Genomic DNA, 15,720 nt, shown 5'->3' on the forward strand with positions numbered 1-15,720 from the left:
GGAAAACCCTGTATTAAAATTGTAATACTCAAGTCATGTTTGACTTCTGCTTACAAGAGATGTAAGATAAAATATACAAGATAACAAACGTTATCAGTATATATATCAAGTATTACGATTTTAGCCCTCTATAGTGCAATCTTCCTTCCTTCCTTCCTTCCTTCCTACTTCCCTCCCTCCCTCTCTTTCTTCCTTCTGGTTTCTTTGTTTTTTGAAAGACAGGATCTCACTCTATTGCCCAGGCTAGAGTCCAGTGATATGATTTGTCTTTTATTTCTTTAAATATAGTATACATAATTGCTCTATACACTATGTCTGTTAGTTAAATTTCAGAAATCTTTCTGGGTCCTCCTCTGTTGTCTGTTGTTTTTCATGGTTCTTTCTTCTGGAAGCTTGTTTCCCTGTGTGTTTAGTTATTTTTTACTGTATGTTACTTATTTCCTTGTAAAGTTATTTGTGAAGAATTTACATATCTTCCCCCAGAGAGAGTTTGCAATTGCTTCTTCCAGGTGCTTGGAGGCACTGCCAGACTAATCTAAGCTCATGGCTTGAGGTTCCTTAGATAACATGAGTGATGAAGAACTCTGGCAAAAAATATCAAGGATTTTTTAAAATTGACTCTTTGCCCTGATCTATTTAGAGCGATAATAACCCTTCCTGGCTTGGGGGTACAGATTTAGTTCTAGTTTATCCTTATGCTGATTCTTTTGGGGTTCTTGTTTAATGTTGGAAAGATCAAAAGATGGATAACATGGAAGAGAAGTTAACAGACTTGAAGGTTAGAATGAAAAGGTCTAGAATTTAATCAGTTTCAGAAGAGAAGTAGAGAGAGAGTGGGGCAGAGGCAATACTTAAGGTGATAAGTGGCTGAAAATTTTGCAGAATATATGAATTCTTATACGTAAGAAGCTAAATAAACACCAATCAAGATAAATAAAAAGAACACATTACATTTATATGCTTATTCATACATTAAAGAACTCTTTCTTTTACTCTCCATGAAACCATAGGAAATGAGTGGTTGTTGTTGTTTACAACAGTCTCCTTCAGTTGCCCTGGGTAGACTGCCTGTCACAGCTCGCAGCAACCTCAAATTCTTGGGCTCAAGCGATCCTCTTGCCTCAGCCTCCCAAGCACCTGGGATTACAGGTGCCTGCCATAGCTCCCAACTAGGTTTTCTATCTTTTAGCAGAGATAAGGTCTCATTCTTGCTCAGTCTGGTCTCAAACCCCTGAACTCAAGCAATCCATCTGCCTCAGCCTCCCAAAGTGCTGGAATTACAGGTGTGAGCCACTGTGCCCAGCCTAGGAAATGAGAATTATTGTCTACATTTTTCATAAAAGAAAATTGGAATTCAGAAAGCTAAAATGATTATTTAAGGTTATTAGATGATTATCTAAGAATGTAAAGTCCTTTCTGATCCAAGTTCAGGTCCTTTCCTATACATCAGAAACAAAATACAACACAACCAGGGAAAGACTCCACAAGGGGAGATCTGAACTTTTCAGAGAAATTGCCCCCAAAAGTACAATCCTTAATTAGGAAACCTTTCCCTGGATGCAGGTAGAAGACTTTTTCACATATTGGTGCTTTCTTCTGAAGATGGCATTGAACTAGATAAGCCTTTGTAGCAAAAGGCAGGAAAATTTTAGCTTATACTTTAGATTGTAAGTTAAATCAAATGAGGCCAAACTAATTCACTGTGCTAAAGACCAAGCTCACTCAAAGGGTTCATGGATGTGACCTGACGCTAAACAGAAAGCTGCACAATAGCCTGCTCTGCACCACCCAGCTGTCAGGACAGCAGGGCAAGAATGTCCTCCTCATGCTTCTCGTACAGTTGAAGACAGTTTAAATACTATAGTTACCATGTCCTAGATAACACATCTTTTGTTCGTCAATGTGATTCAACTTAGTAATTACTATATCTCTTCTGTTCTGGTGGCATTTCACTTGCTTACGGTTTATACTTTTTTGCCCAGAGCACTAAATTAAGAATTGTCTATGCGTGAAGCTTATGGCTTCCTAGCACAAATAAGCCCAATTCTGCAGATGTTAACATGTGGCTGTAACATATCTCTCATATCTTATGTAACATATCTCTCTCCTAGCCTTCCCTTGTAGCTGCCCCCTGACATATAAAAGCTGGGAGAGTTACAATGCCTGAACTCATAGTATGATGCACCACAGCCAAAAAGCCAGATTTTAAGAAAAAGGGCCAGATGCCACGCCATTCAGTGGGAAAGCCAAACAGCCCCTGGATTGATGCCTTGTATTTAGGTGTGGCTATCACCATCGAAAGCGGCTGTGGATGAGGCCTGATGCGAGACAGGAAAGGAAGGAGACACAATTTTGATCTTTCATGATGTCTCTCTGGGATAGGACACGGGATGTGGGTGTACAAAATGAGTAATGGAAAGGAGCCACAGTAGGTAGCTAGATGGTTCTGTAGCCTCTAGCTAGTGGCAGCCATGTGAGTGGTCTTGCAAGGGCTCAAACTCTCACAATGGCTACAGCTCCAACCCAAGGTTTGCTGGTCATATAGAGAAGTGCAGAGTCATCTTCCTGTCATCTATCCATCCATCTATCCATCCATGAGCAACTATCAAACCCATGCCAGTCCTATCTAGGCACTAGAGAGAACAAGGAGGCCAAAACAGGGAAGGCTCCTGGAAGGATCAGATACTCTGTATTTGACAGTCCTCTATGCATTAATCATTTCAATTAAATCCTTTCAACAACCTTACAAAGTCTATATATTGTTACCTTCATCTTATAGATAAAATGGAGGCCCAGAATGGCTAAGTGGCTTGCCCCAAATCACAAAGAGAAAAAATGGCAATCTGAGACTTGAGCCAAGCTTTGCCTTGCCCTTAATAAAGTAATAATTATTACATAATTACAGCCTAATGAAGTACTTGCTAACAAGAGGTAGAAAATTCAAAGGAAGCACAGAGGAGGAGACAATTTTGTATGGGGAGGAAATGAGATTTGAGATTTCCAAGTGGACTAGTAAGGAAAGGGCATTTAGACACAGATAAAAGGCACATGCAAAGGGATGGGGGGAAAGGAGAGCTCACCTGTGTAGGAGTAAGTGTAGTCAGAGGAGACTATAACGAGCTGCCTCTGCCAGACAAATCTAAGGCCTTGTGTCTGCACTCTCTATCCCATCCTCTCCAGGCTCCCAAGGGCTATAACATGCACAGAGACTCTGTGGACAACGTGAGGACAGAGGTCTCCAGGAATCTCCCAATAGCCAGAGGGCTGATGAGAGCTGACCCTTCAGAATGAGAACTCAGCTCTCACAGACCTGCCATTCAGCTAAGGCAGCTAAGGTCTTTTCATACTACTTACAGTTTAGAGTCCAGATTCAGGAGGAAGCCCAACCGGTCATACTCTGAAAAAGCAAAGAAAACCAGAAAATGTCACTGAAGTCAAGCCCCTGCTGACACCAGCAGATTGCATCCCAGACCTAGGAGACAGAAAGCCTTTACAAAAGAATAATTCAACTGTTTCACAGAACAGAACCAAATACACAAAGCACAAAACACTAATTTTGTAAAGGAGCAGGTTCAACATCAGGTATTTCCCAGGCCTTATAGGCCAACCAGCCCGATGTTGTTACAGAAATGCCTTCCTGGGCAGTGTCTGTGGCTCAGTGAGTAGGGCACCAGCCCCATATACTGAGGGCGGTGGGTTCAAACCTGGCCCTGGCCAAACTGCAACAACAGAAAAATAGCCAGGCACTGTGGTGGGTGCCTGTAGTCCCAGCTACTTGGGAGGCTGAGGCAAGAGAATCGCCCCTAAGCTCAAGAGCTGGAGGTTGCTGTGAGCTGTGATGCCACAGGACTCTGCCAAGGGCGACAAGTGAGACTCTAAAAGAAAAAAAAAAAAAAAGAAAAAGAAAAAGAAAAGCTTTCCTGTATAAATGTGGTACTTAGAACTGAAATTTGTAAACCATGAAACTGGACCGTGGAGAAGAAAGAGGGTCAGAAGCCATCCCTGCTTCCTCTAAGCCAGTGGTTCTCAACCTGTGGGTCACAACCCACAGGAACTATATTAAAGGGTTGCAGCATTAGGAAGGTTGAGAACCACAATCAGCCGGGTTAACTACAGTGTGAAGATGTGACGAGTGAGTTGTCCTCAAATTCACAGCAACAATTCTCTTCATGGTGATCCTGAAGAATTAACAGACAGACTGACTACATAAAGAATAGGAAAGTTAAAATAAAACAAATACAACTGGTCCAAACCCCTGACATGTGAAGAAGTCATTGTAGCTTTTTTTTTTTGGCCAGGGCCAGGTTTGAACCCTCCACCTCCGGTATATGGGGCCAGCACCCTACTCCTTTGAGCCACAGGCACCACCCAAGTCACTGCAGCTTTATGTGAACTGAAAGTTACATAAGATAGGACACACTAATTTTGGAATTGGCTATTGGGTGTGGCCATGGGATTTTTATTACCTCAGAAGTATTAAAAACATGAAAACATTTTAAAAGAATAGCAGGAGACAAAACTAAAGGTGTCTGTGATTATCCCTCAATGTTTCCTCCATGTTCAATATGCTGGTTGCACTAATTTAGGCAACTAGGGCAATTAAATGGTTCATGTAACCATTTAAAACGATGGGAGGGACCAGAGTGTGGAAGGCTTCTGGGATGTGCTCCTGGACCTCCCTTGGGTGGCTAGACTCTCCACTGAGCTTTCTTCACTAATGAGGTGACATGGTCTTCAACTTTGCCACTAAAAAGTGACCACAACCTGCCTGTCTGCTCCTCATGGCAACTCTTGGGGAAGGGCTAGGGTTGGCAGAGCTCACATCTAATCACAGGTATTGAGGAAATGCGGTTTGTGAAAATAAGTCTCTCATGACACACATCATTAGAAGAAATATTTATCAGAAGGAGGGATGTGCTGTCCTGAATAAATAAAGGCCCTTGGGAATAGTAGGAATAATCTTTGGAAAACTTAGAGCTAGCTAAATCTCCCAGGTATAATAGGTATAACAGTTAAAATAGGCCACGGACCTTATTTCTCTTACCCTATTCCTCTGTGGGTACTCTTCCCTGACCAACCTCCTACTCAAACCCTTCTCAAAAAGCCCTCTGGACTCCCCTCTCCAACCACCTGGCTCACCTCCCTCTCCCTCCTGCCAGAACTGAGGCCTGGCTGTGCCTTGAGAGACTTTGCTTTTCCTGAGGCTCTCAGGAGAGGTTGCTTTTCCTCCCCCATGCCAAGTGCCTGTGAAGTTGGTGAGAATGGAGTGCTTATGATGTTCACTGTTGTGGTTTTCACCATCTTTCCTGTGTTTAGAGTCCATGGAGTTTCCTGGATTTTAATCAAATTAGAAAAAGTTTTAGCAATTATTTCTTCAAATATTTCTCTGCCCTCCTTTCTCTTTGGGGGCCTCCAATTATACTTAGGCTATTTGGAGTCCCACAGCTCATTGATGTTCTGTTTATTTTTTTTTCTGCCCATAACTTTCCACTCCGTGTCCTATAGGCATTTAAAACTCAAGATGCCCCACAAAGAGTTCATCTTTATCTCCCTCACACACACACACACACACCCAGAATCTGGCTCTCTTCCTTTATTTCCTATGTTAATGAGTGGGACCACTATTTACCCAAAAGCCTAAGCTTGAAACTTGAGAGAATCCTAGATTCCCACTTCTCTCTTACTTTGTTCAATTCATTACCATGTCTTTTAATTCCATCTCCTAAATGGATCTCAGATCCACTTACTTTCCTCCATTTCTCCCATCCTTCACCTCTTCCCTGGATTACCACAACAGCCTCCTGATACAGCCAGGCCTCCCCGTCCCCATCTTATCCCTCTGTAATGATGAGTAACCAGAGCTACCTTTCCGTACGATAAATGTCACATCACAACCCTGCCTATAACCTTTGAATGGACTCTATTGCTCTCAGAATAAACTCCACCCTCTTGGTTTACAATGTCATTCATAATCTGGCCTACAGCAACCATTCTAAATTCCATTTCGCCCTTCCTCACCTTTACCATACTCTATGCCCCAGCCAGACTGAACTATTTTATCTTCCTCTAGACTATCATTACCATCTCTTTATACATGTTTTCCTTGCAGTTAAAATATTTTCCCAATCCCTTTTCACATTGGTTATTTTCTATACTTTGCTCCCAAATGACATAGTCACCTCTAACTCAAAATGCTACAAATTCAGACCTTATCTTCATTCTGTCTCCATCCTTTCTTTCTTTCTTTCTTTTTTCTTCTGGTAAGGGCATTATCATTCAGTTGTCCAAGAAAGAAATTTTTGGTGTACCCTGTGCTTCTCATTTCCAAATACAGAACCTCTTCCTTATACCACTGTTAGAGCTTTTGCTTGAGTCTTTACTGTTGCTTAGACCACAGAGCAACCTCTTAATCTGTCTGCTCAGCCTCATCTTCAGCCACTCCTTTCTAGGCAGGCTTTATGCTGGAAGCTACTGCAGATGATATTTCCTCTATAATGCCCTCAACTTGTTAATCTGGTGAACATTCTCACTCATTCTTCAAGACAGAGCCACCACCAAAGCTCAATTTAATAGCTCTTTTTGTAGGTCAATGAGGATGTTCAAAATTTGGCCTTTGCCTACCTTTCTAGCCCTGTCTTCTCTCTTGTGTTCTGGCTATTTTGGCCTTCTTTCAGTTTCTTGAATAAGCTACCTCTTTATTTGGTTAATTCCTGCCCATTCTTTAGATCCTAGTTCAAAGGCCCTCTTTTATAAGAGCATCCCTTATCTTTCCTGTCTAGATTGTGCCCCTTACTTGCTCCTGTGACACAATGTCCTTTCCCCTCACAGAGTTTATTCCAGATTTATAATCACACATTTATTGGACTATTTGACTGGTGCCTCTCCTTTGCTAGCCTAGAGTTCCACCAAGGGTTTTCTGGTCTTCCAATGAACGATGAGTGAACAATACCTACTCTGATCTAACCTGCTAGCTTAAGTGCTCCTTTATCTGTTCTCCAACAAACTCACAGAACTTACCTATGAGCCTATAATAAACATCTGTCAATTGTCCTTTTAGAAACAAGCCTCTTGGGTTTCCTGCAGGTAACTGCTCTTTTCCCATTGTAGGCAAGTGGTGGCACTGCCCCTGGGATCTGTGTCCAAAGGGAAGGCACTTGACACAAGCTAGTTTGGCTGAACTCTCTCTCCCTTAAGCTGAGCAACATTAGGGAGAAAAACAGTATACTGAAGAGAGGGGCCACTTATTTCTGCACGCTATTTTTTTGAGACAGAGTCTCATTATGTCATCCTTAGTAGAGTGCTGTACCATCTCAGTCACAGCAACCTCAAACTCTTGGGCTTAAGCGATTCTCTTGCATCATCTTCCAAAGTAGCTGGGACTACAGGCGCCCGCCACAACGCCCAGCTATTTTCCTGCTGCAGTTGTCATTGTTGTTTAGCTGGCCCAGACCGGTGAACCCACCAGCCTTGGTGCATGTGGCTGGCACCAAAACCACTGTGCTACAGGCACGGAGCCATATTCCTGCAAGCTATTAATAGACTCTTGGAGCTGCCCTTTATGTCCTTTTTGAGGGCTGGATACTTGGCTTTTAATTTGATTCTGTGGGTATCTACGTCCTTCTGGTAAATTCTTTTTTTTGTTGTTGAGACAGAGTCTCACTATGTTGCCCTCAGTAGAGTGCTGTGGCATCACAGCTCACAGCCACCTCAAACTCTTGAGCTTAAGCAATTCTCTTGCCTCAGCCTCCCAAGTAGCGAGACCACAGGCGCCTCCTACAACACCCGCTATCTTCTGTCACAGTTGTCATTATTGTTTAGCTGGCCCGGGCTGGGTTCAAACCCACCACCCTCTGTGTATATGGCTGGCACCATAACCACTGTGCTACAGGCGCCAAGCCTATAAATTCCTTTTTCTATTTAAAAAAAAATAAAGTTAACTCAAGTCAGTTTCTGTTGCTTACAATTAAACAATGCTAACACATACATTTGAGTCCTCCTAAGAGTCAGGTTCATTCTTGTATCTCTGGCACCTACTATGGGGTCTGACACAGAGTTGGTGTTTCATAAATGCAATGAATGAATGGAAGAATGAATGGAGTGACCAAATGACCAAGAGGGCCTAACGAATAGCCCTGAGATCTGGATCCTTTGTCTTCCTCTATCCCTTGCAGCAAAGGGGCAATGTCAGTGGTGGTAGCAATGGCAGCAGTATTCACCTCTCCCACTCACTGGCCTATTTCTCACAGCAGTGGTGCCCTTGCTCTGGCCATGGCTGACTCCCAGCCCATCCAATGACACTATAGTCACCTGCCCACAGACAGACTCCCATGACTCTACTTAGCCACAACTGTCTGCTACTCTGTTTATTTAATGCCCCCACACCCCTATTTTAGTTTCTGGCTTTTGCTTTAGGTTCCCTTTAAAGAACTCCCAATCTGCCAAAGTAATTCCCTCTCATTATTGATAAGGCCTGAAATTTATCTTCTTTTTTTTTATCTTCTTTTTTTTTCCTTCTTTATAGAGATAGAGTCTCACTTTATCACCCTCGGTAGAGTGCCGTGGCATCACAGCTCACAACAACCTCCAACTCCTGGGCTTAGGTAATTGTCTTGCCTCAGCCTCCAGAGTAACTGAGACCACAGGCGACCGCCACAATGCCCAGCTATTTTTTGTTAAAGTTTGGCTGGGGCTGGGTTTAAACCCACCACCCACTGAGCCACAGGTGCTGCCTTGAAATTTAATCTTCTTTACAAAGATTTCCTGAGCTTCCTGAGTCACTGGTGACTACTCCATCTCTGTCCCAGTCAAGGATCTGGCGAGTGCTTTGCTCTCAGCCCCAGCCCCATATTCATGATACTGATGATCTAGTCTGTGTGTAGCTCCTGACAGAGCTCCCGGACTACTGGGAAAGCTTAAACATACTCTTTAGGAAGTGTAAGCCAGAAATGAAAGCAACCAAGAAGGCAGAGGCATACTACTCTGGGAATACAGGAACAGAGCTTCCTTACTGCTGGGATGGGCAAGGGCACAGATCCCGGAGCATCTCACTTTATACAAATATATTCTTGGAGTTGCTGCACATGAGTCTGGCCCCTATAAAGGAAATGCTATTTTGACTGTACCAATGCTTCAGGGATAACTCACCCCTGGGGTGGCTGGCAGGAAAGTCCAGGTCTCACTAGCAGTTCACTGGGCCCAGATCTACACTAGGAACAAAAGACTGAGAATCCCAAGTCAGCCAGGCACAATAGGCACAGATATTCATACATAGCTCTTCCAGCACCCAAAGACACTCTCCTCCCAAGTATCAAAGCAGCAAACCAGCAGCTGTGTAGTGAAAGAGAAGTGTTTAGTCTGGTGGCTAGGCTTCCTGGCTCAGCCAGGCTGGAAAGCCCAGGATTACAAAAAGCAGTGACCAAAGAGCACTTGTGTAATCTCTGCCCGGCTCCAGGTGGGAGCAACATAGCTGATGCAAATCGCTGCCCTTATCCTTCTGCACCTGCACCAAGTCAGAGCTGTGAATGCATAAAGTGCTTTTTCAGATGTCTTTGATTAACCATTAACGCTTCCATTGACATTTCAAAGGGATAAGTCAGTGTTCTTATATATGGTTGGAAGAAAAATGAAGCTCTCATGTGAATTCCTAGAAGGTTCAGAAAGTGGACATAAACAAAAGGAGGCTGTGTATCAAAGTGCAAATGCATGAAATAATAAAACCTCTCTCTATATAAAGCAAAATGAACAGAATTGCCAGGAGAAATACACAATTGTTCTATCATCATAGTGGGAAACACATCCGACATTGAAAAATCAAACTCATAAAATCAGTGAGAATTCAGAGGATTTGAACTTAACAATTGCTAAATTAGAACTAACTGACATGACACACAGAGAACTTTATATCTGACAAATGGAGAATGTACATTCCTTGCAAGCATGGAGGGAACTTTTACAAAAATTGACCACTAGTGAGGCCATAACGTAGGGCCAACTCTCTACCCTAGTTTAATTAAAAATTTAAGTACTGGGAAACTATCAAGTAGAAACATGTTTACCACAATTCTAATTTTCATCGGATGCTCACATTTCATCACTGGCAACAAAATATTGTCAGTTACTTCACTTGAAGTGATATGCTCGCTTTCCTTACTGAGGAAATACCTGCCAAATTCCAAAGTATGGAGCTATTGTTAGTCCGTCAGTTGTTCTTAAGTAAATATGGTGTTCTGTGAAAAACGCAGCCAGTTCAGCTGGCAATACAACCACACAACCTAAAGACAACCACTATACTTTGTTATGCAGCAAAGTGTCTTATGTATACGTCCATACAGAACATTAAAAAGTTGTGTACTTGAGGGATGAAATCCCATAAATTTAATAATTGTTATTGCTGCACAAAGGACATTTTAAGTAAAACTGTCTTTTTTAAACCCGTGTGTGGCCATGAAAAATCCGACAACTGACCACTAGCACCATTTAGTGACACTACTCTCATTCATGCTAAAGCAATGGAAGTTCCACCCGCTCCTATTTTTTAATCATCTGTGAAAAAAGGCAAGGAAAATTTTGATAGTGTTTTGAAATAGCTGTGAACTCAGAGACTCCCTTAAATGATCCTGAGGAAGCTCCCCAGGGGATCACAGACTACACTTTGCAAACTGTGATTCTAAAGCTCAAGTTTCTCTTTTTACTGCTATTTCAGGAAACAGCTGACACTCTATCTCAAAAAGAGGCCTGGTTCTCACTACCATTAAAGCAATGTGTCTAGCATGAAACTATGAGGAGTCTAGCACTCCTCAAGTGGGAGTGCAAACCCACGGTAGCGTCAGGAAAGAAGGCATCTCCTCACCTTGCATGTAAACCTGATCTCCAATCAGTGCTCATCTTATGTGCCCTTGAGGGGGCTGGACAAAGCCCGGGGCCAGCTCGGCTGGGGTGCCAATGAGAGAAACCCCTGAAAAGCAGGATCTGATGGGACACCCTCTAGACCTCAGAAGCAGTGAGCAGAAGACACCCACTTCAACACTCCACCACTGCCACGGATACAGAAGCCCAGGGAGCAGTTGGAAGAGCATGTGTTCCTGGTGCCCATGGACAAAGTGTTGTCCCAGAGGCTGCTAATCAGGGACAGGTAGGCCAGGTGAGAACCCCAGTGGAGCATAACTCCAGGTAGAGACCAAAACACCTATTGTCACATAGTATCACTACACATATATAGCTAATCTGGCCTTTTATGGTCCCTAAGCCAGTTGCAGGGTGACTACTTTAAGAATTCATGCACATAATATTTTGAAATTACATAAAAAGGTGAGATTGGATTTGAAATCTACTTGTTCTATTGCAAGAAATTTCAACATTACAATTTTAGTTAAAGAAAAGAGCTGTTAAGATTCTTTATACAGGCTCGGCGCCTATAGCTCAACCGGCTAAGGCGCCAGCCACGTACACCTAAGGTGGCCGGTTCGAATCCCCAGCCCGGACCCGCCAAACAACAATGGCAGCTGCAACCAAAAAATAGCCGGGCGTTGTGGCGGGCGCCTGTGGTCCCAGCTACTTGGGAGGCGGAGGCAGGAGACTCGCTTGAGCCCAGGAGTTGGAGGTTGCTGTGAGCTGTAATGCCACGGCACTCTGCCCAGGGGGACAGCTTGAGGCTCTGTCTCAAAAAAAAAAAAAAAAAAAAAAAAAGATTCTTTATACTTTCAACCATTGTAAACTTTGGAATGAGTGCAAAAATAGTTTTACATTTTTTATCAGTTATTTATAACTGACATATCTTTTTGATGATAACAATTGACTGTATTTTAAGAGAGCATCATTAAAGTCTTGACAGGAGTTACGTGAAGCCTTCCCAGGCATAAAACCTGATATAAAAACGTATGACCACTGAAACAAGCTCAAGTTTTTTATTAAAAACTTGAAAAGATTTATTTTTATTTTTTTTTTCAGGGAACATAATATTCCTTCCTATATGTATCAAAACTCATACTTAGCAATGAGTTCTGGGTTGCAAAAGAGGATTTTTTTTTGCACCTGTCTCTAAGTCTTTGGCCACAAGTTAGACAAAAACAAACACAAGTGCTGTTATTCTTACATTTTATAGCAAGTCAACATTTAATACATTCCATAATACTTTGTGTTATATTTTGCTTATCATAATTCTGTAATATAAAAAATTATAAATGTTTTCACAATGCCCTGTTTAGAGAACTCCAAGTCCCCTCATGTTTATCACAGGATGGCACACAAATGTTATCACTTTCTGCTGATAGTATGATGTGCACACAGTTGGAAGCACCATACTGTTTTAGGGGTCAGACATTCTTGAAAATTCCCTAAGCCAGGTATTCTACTATTGGCTTAGGCCACTGAACTCCCCAGAAAGAAATTTCAGGGAATACAGCCACACATTATGAGCCTCACATGCACTGGCATTTTCAGTCCTGAGTGATTCTATTCCTTTTTCCATTTTAAAGAACCACCACAAATTCTCATCAGCTGTCACTGTGCTTGGCACAAAGCAGATGCTTATTAAATAATTGCTACTGATGACAACCACAAATATTTTTCATAGAAGATCAGTTTGAGAAAGATTACACAGTTTAGTATTTTATGCCATAAAAATATGAACTTGGTTCTATCAGAAAATCACCATGTTTCATGTTATAATTCACAAAAGCCACATAGGCAGGATGTTCCATCAAGCAAGAAAACTCCACCCACAAAGAGAAGCAGCTCTGCCCCTAGACCTTCTTTAAAGTGGTCCTGGCTCCATTCTCTGTGCTATGATGAATTGCTGAGTGCAAAGGGCACAGCAGTAAATGGAATGAGGACCTATCTTAACCAAAATAGGGCTCTCATTTCTTAAGAAATAAGACTCTACAGTCTCTGATAAAACATAAATAATTAATACCATGGCCTGGGTGGAGAAGGAAGTTGGCACTAGTTCCAAATGGACTGCCAGACATGCAGGGTGAGGGAGAGGCTGTGGGGCCTACCGTTCACTGAGCATCTACTGTGTATTCGTGCCACTCTCAGTACTGCCACCCACACTCTCAATTTGCTCCTTACTACCCTGTGAGGCAGGTATCATCTCCATTTCACAGATGAGGAGGCAGAGGCTTAGAGAAGGGAAATAATGCATTCAAGATGCCCAACTATTAAGGGGACTGGCTGGGATCCTGTTGAGCCAGCTGGGTCTGACTCCAAAGCTTTTTTCCTTTACATTATTCCACACTGATTCTCAGAGGAAATGAGAAAAGCAGACCCCTGCATTAGGACAGCAGCTGCCATGAGAGCATTATGTATTAGTATCTCCCACCGTCTGCCCCAGGGGCAATACCAAGAGGCCCCCACCACACCACACATGAATCATGCGAGTCAGCGGAGGCCTGAGAAGGGCTGGGCAAAGCCAAAATAGCTCCCACACCATCTCAAGTCAGGGAAATAAACTGCAACATGGGATCAATTAATCAATGACAAACTAAAATAGGAAAAGCAGTTTTATAAACTAAACACAGAAAAACCCACTGACCTAGACTAAATTAACTGAACCAGTAAAATAACTTAAAAGTTCATAAACTAAAATCCAACTCCAAATGGGTGTATTTGGTGGGGGAGGCGAGAGCCCAGTAAGAAGCTCTGGGTAATGTGGAGCCCTGTGACTGAGTATCTGTCTGAGCCCAGCACAGCTCTTCTCCAATGTGGGACTGTCAGGCGGATGGAGAGCAAAACGTCTTTTCTCCTGAGTAAGAGAATCACAGGCTATGGAAGGAGCCCTGGAAGCCTCTCACCATAGGTAGAAGCCCCTTCCCAATGCAGCTGCAGAGTCACTGTGTTCATTTACTCCCTGCCCTGGGAAAACAGCAGATATCTAGGGCCAAGCACTGCAGTGAATTCAGTCCTATTCGTGATATGTGTCCAGAACATGCCAGGACATCTTGCTTCAGGAGGATTATTAGGGACAGCATGTCAAAAGAGTAGCTGGTACAGGAAATAGAAAAAAGTGGTTTGCTCTGCAATTTTTACCTTAAACTTCATGAAGCTTACTGCCTAGTAGGGTAGATAAGGCATACATATTTGCCACTGTGGTCTAAATGTTGGTGTCCTCCCCACCAGTTCCTATGTTGGAACCTAATAACTAACATGACAGTGAGGTGAGGTCTTTGGGAGGTGATTAGGTCATGTCAGTTCCACTTTCATGAATGGGATTAGTTCTTCTATAAAAGAGAGTTGGGGGAACCTATTTGCCCCTTTTGTCCTGTGAGGACACACATGGCAGGTGCCATCTATGATGCATGGACCCTTTCCAGACACTGAATCTACTGATGCCTTGATCTTGGACTTTCCAGCCTCCAGAACTGCGAGCAATAAATTTCTGTTACTTAAAAATTACCCAGCCAAGGTGATTTTGTTACAGTAGCACAAATAAACTGAGACACTCACCAAGCATTTTGACATTGGAACAGAGGCCTGAAGACAGTCATGCAATGAGCAGGAGGTAAGAGTTGTCTAAGTAGAGGAAACTTGTCTAAGCAAGTACAAAGGCCCTGAGGCCGGAAGCAATCTAGTACTGTGTTTCCCCCAAAATAAGACATTGTCTTATATTTGTTTTTTCTCAAGAAGACACAGGGCTTATTATTATTATTTTTCTCAAGAAGACTAGGGCTTATTTTCAGGGGATGTCTCTCTGTGCCAAAATGCATGGCACACCCATAACCAGGTCTTATTATTGGGGTAGGGCTTATATTTAACAAATGCATAGAAATCCTGCTAGGGCTTATTTTTGGGTAGGTCTTATTTTCAGGGAAACACAGTGTCTTCTAGGCATCACAGGAATGCTGATTTGGCTTGAGGGCACTGAGTGAGGCACAAAGGAACTAACATGAAATTGGAGAGGTAAGTGGGAGCCAGTAAATAGAGGCCTCATAGGTCACTGGACAGACTTTAGTGGTAACAAGACAGGATTTGATTTATGTTCCTAAAATATGACTCTGAATACAATGTGGAGAAGGGAGCTCTGGGGGCAATAAGTGAGCAAAGATAGACTAGTCTGGAGATATTTTCTAGTCTAAGAGACAGAAGATGGTACCTTAGGCAGTGGTGTCATCCTGAAAGAAATGGCTGGATGAGGACACAATGTGAAGATAGAAAAAGGGGGAGAGGGTGAAAGAAGTGGAACAATTAAGGTGATTCTAGGTTTGTAGCTTGAATAGCTGCATAGACAGGGAAGAAAAAAGGCAGAGAGGAGCTAGTTTCAACATACAGATCCTAAAATTGTTTGGTTAGATTTGTACGAAAGTATTTTGGTTTGAGGGAACTAATGTAAATGTGGGTTTTTTAAAATTTGGGTGTTCAGTTGTTCATTGCTAGTATATAAAAATATAATTAACTTTTGTGTTTTGAGCTTCTATCCTGTCCTACTAAACAAGAAGCTAAACATAGTTACTAGTTCTAAGAGTTTTTGTAGATTCCTTGTGATTTTCTATGTAGTCAATCCTTCATCTATGAAGAAAGTTAGTTTTATTTCTTCCTTTCCAATCTGTATCCTCTGTTACACTTCTTTTTCTTGTTTTACTACCCTGCATAGGCCTTCCAAGGGTGGGTAGAGCAGGTTCTTACTGTCAAATATGAAGCTTGCTATAGATCTTTTGTAGATGCCCCATATCAGGTTGAAGAAGTTCCTTTCTAAGTTTTCTGAGATTTTTCTTTTTTTTTTTTTGA

General features: G+C 42.4%; 1 protein-coding gene and 1 non-coding gene across 3 annotated transcripts in view; both read right to left on the reverse strand.

Moving 5' to 3' along the window:
* The window catches only part of ST3GAL3 (ST3 beta-galactoside alpha-2,3-sialyltransferase 3), a 152,577-nt gene that overhangs the window by 123,923 nt on the left and 12,934 nt on the right, over window positions 1-15,720 (reverse strand). For both annotated transcript variants that reach the window (XM_012812350.2, XM_023507730.1), the window contains one exon: window positions 3,355-3,397. The gene's annotated coding sequence lies outside the window, so the exon portion shown is untranslated. The remainder of the gene's footprint in view (window positions 1-3,354; window positions 3,398-15,720) is intronic.
* Window positions 11,954-12,080, reverse strand: LOC111721927. The gene has a single exon (XR_002770910.1). It is a non-coding gene; the product is annotated as a small nucleolar RNA SNORA40 (small nucleolar RNA).

This window comes from Otolemur garnettii, unplaced genomic scaffold (assembly GCF_000181295.1).
Source record: "Otolemur garnettii isolate 467f Iridium unplaced genomic scaffold, OtoGar3 scaffold00202, whole genome shotgun sequence".
Classification (NCBI taxonomy): Eukaryota; Metazoa; Chordata; class Mammalia; order Primates; family Galagidae; genus Otolemur; species Otolemur garnettii.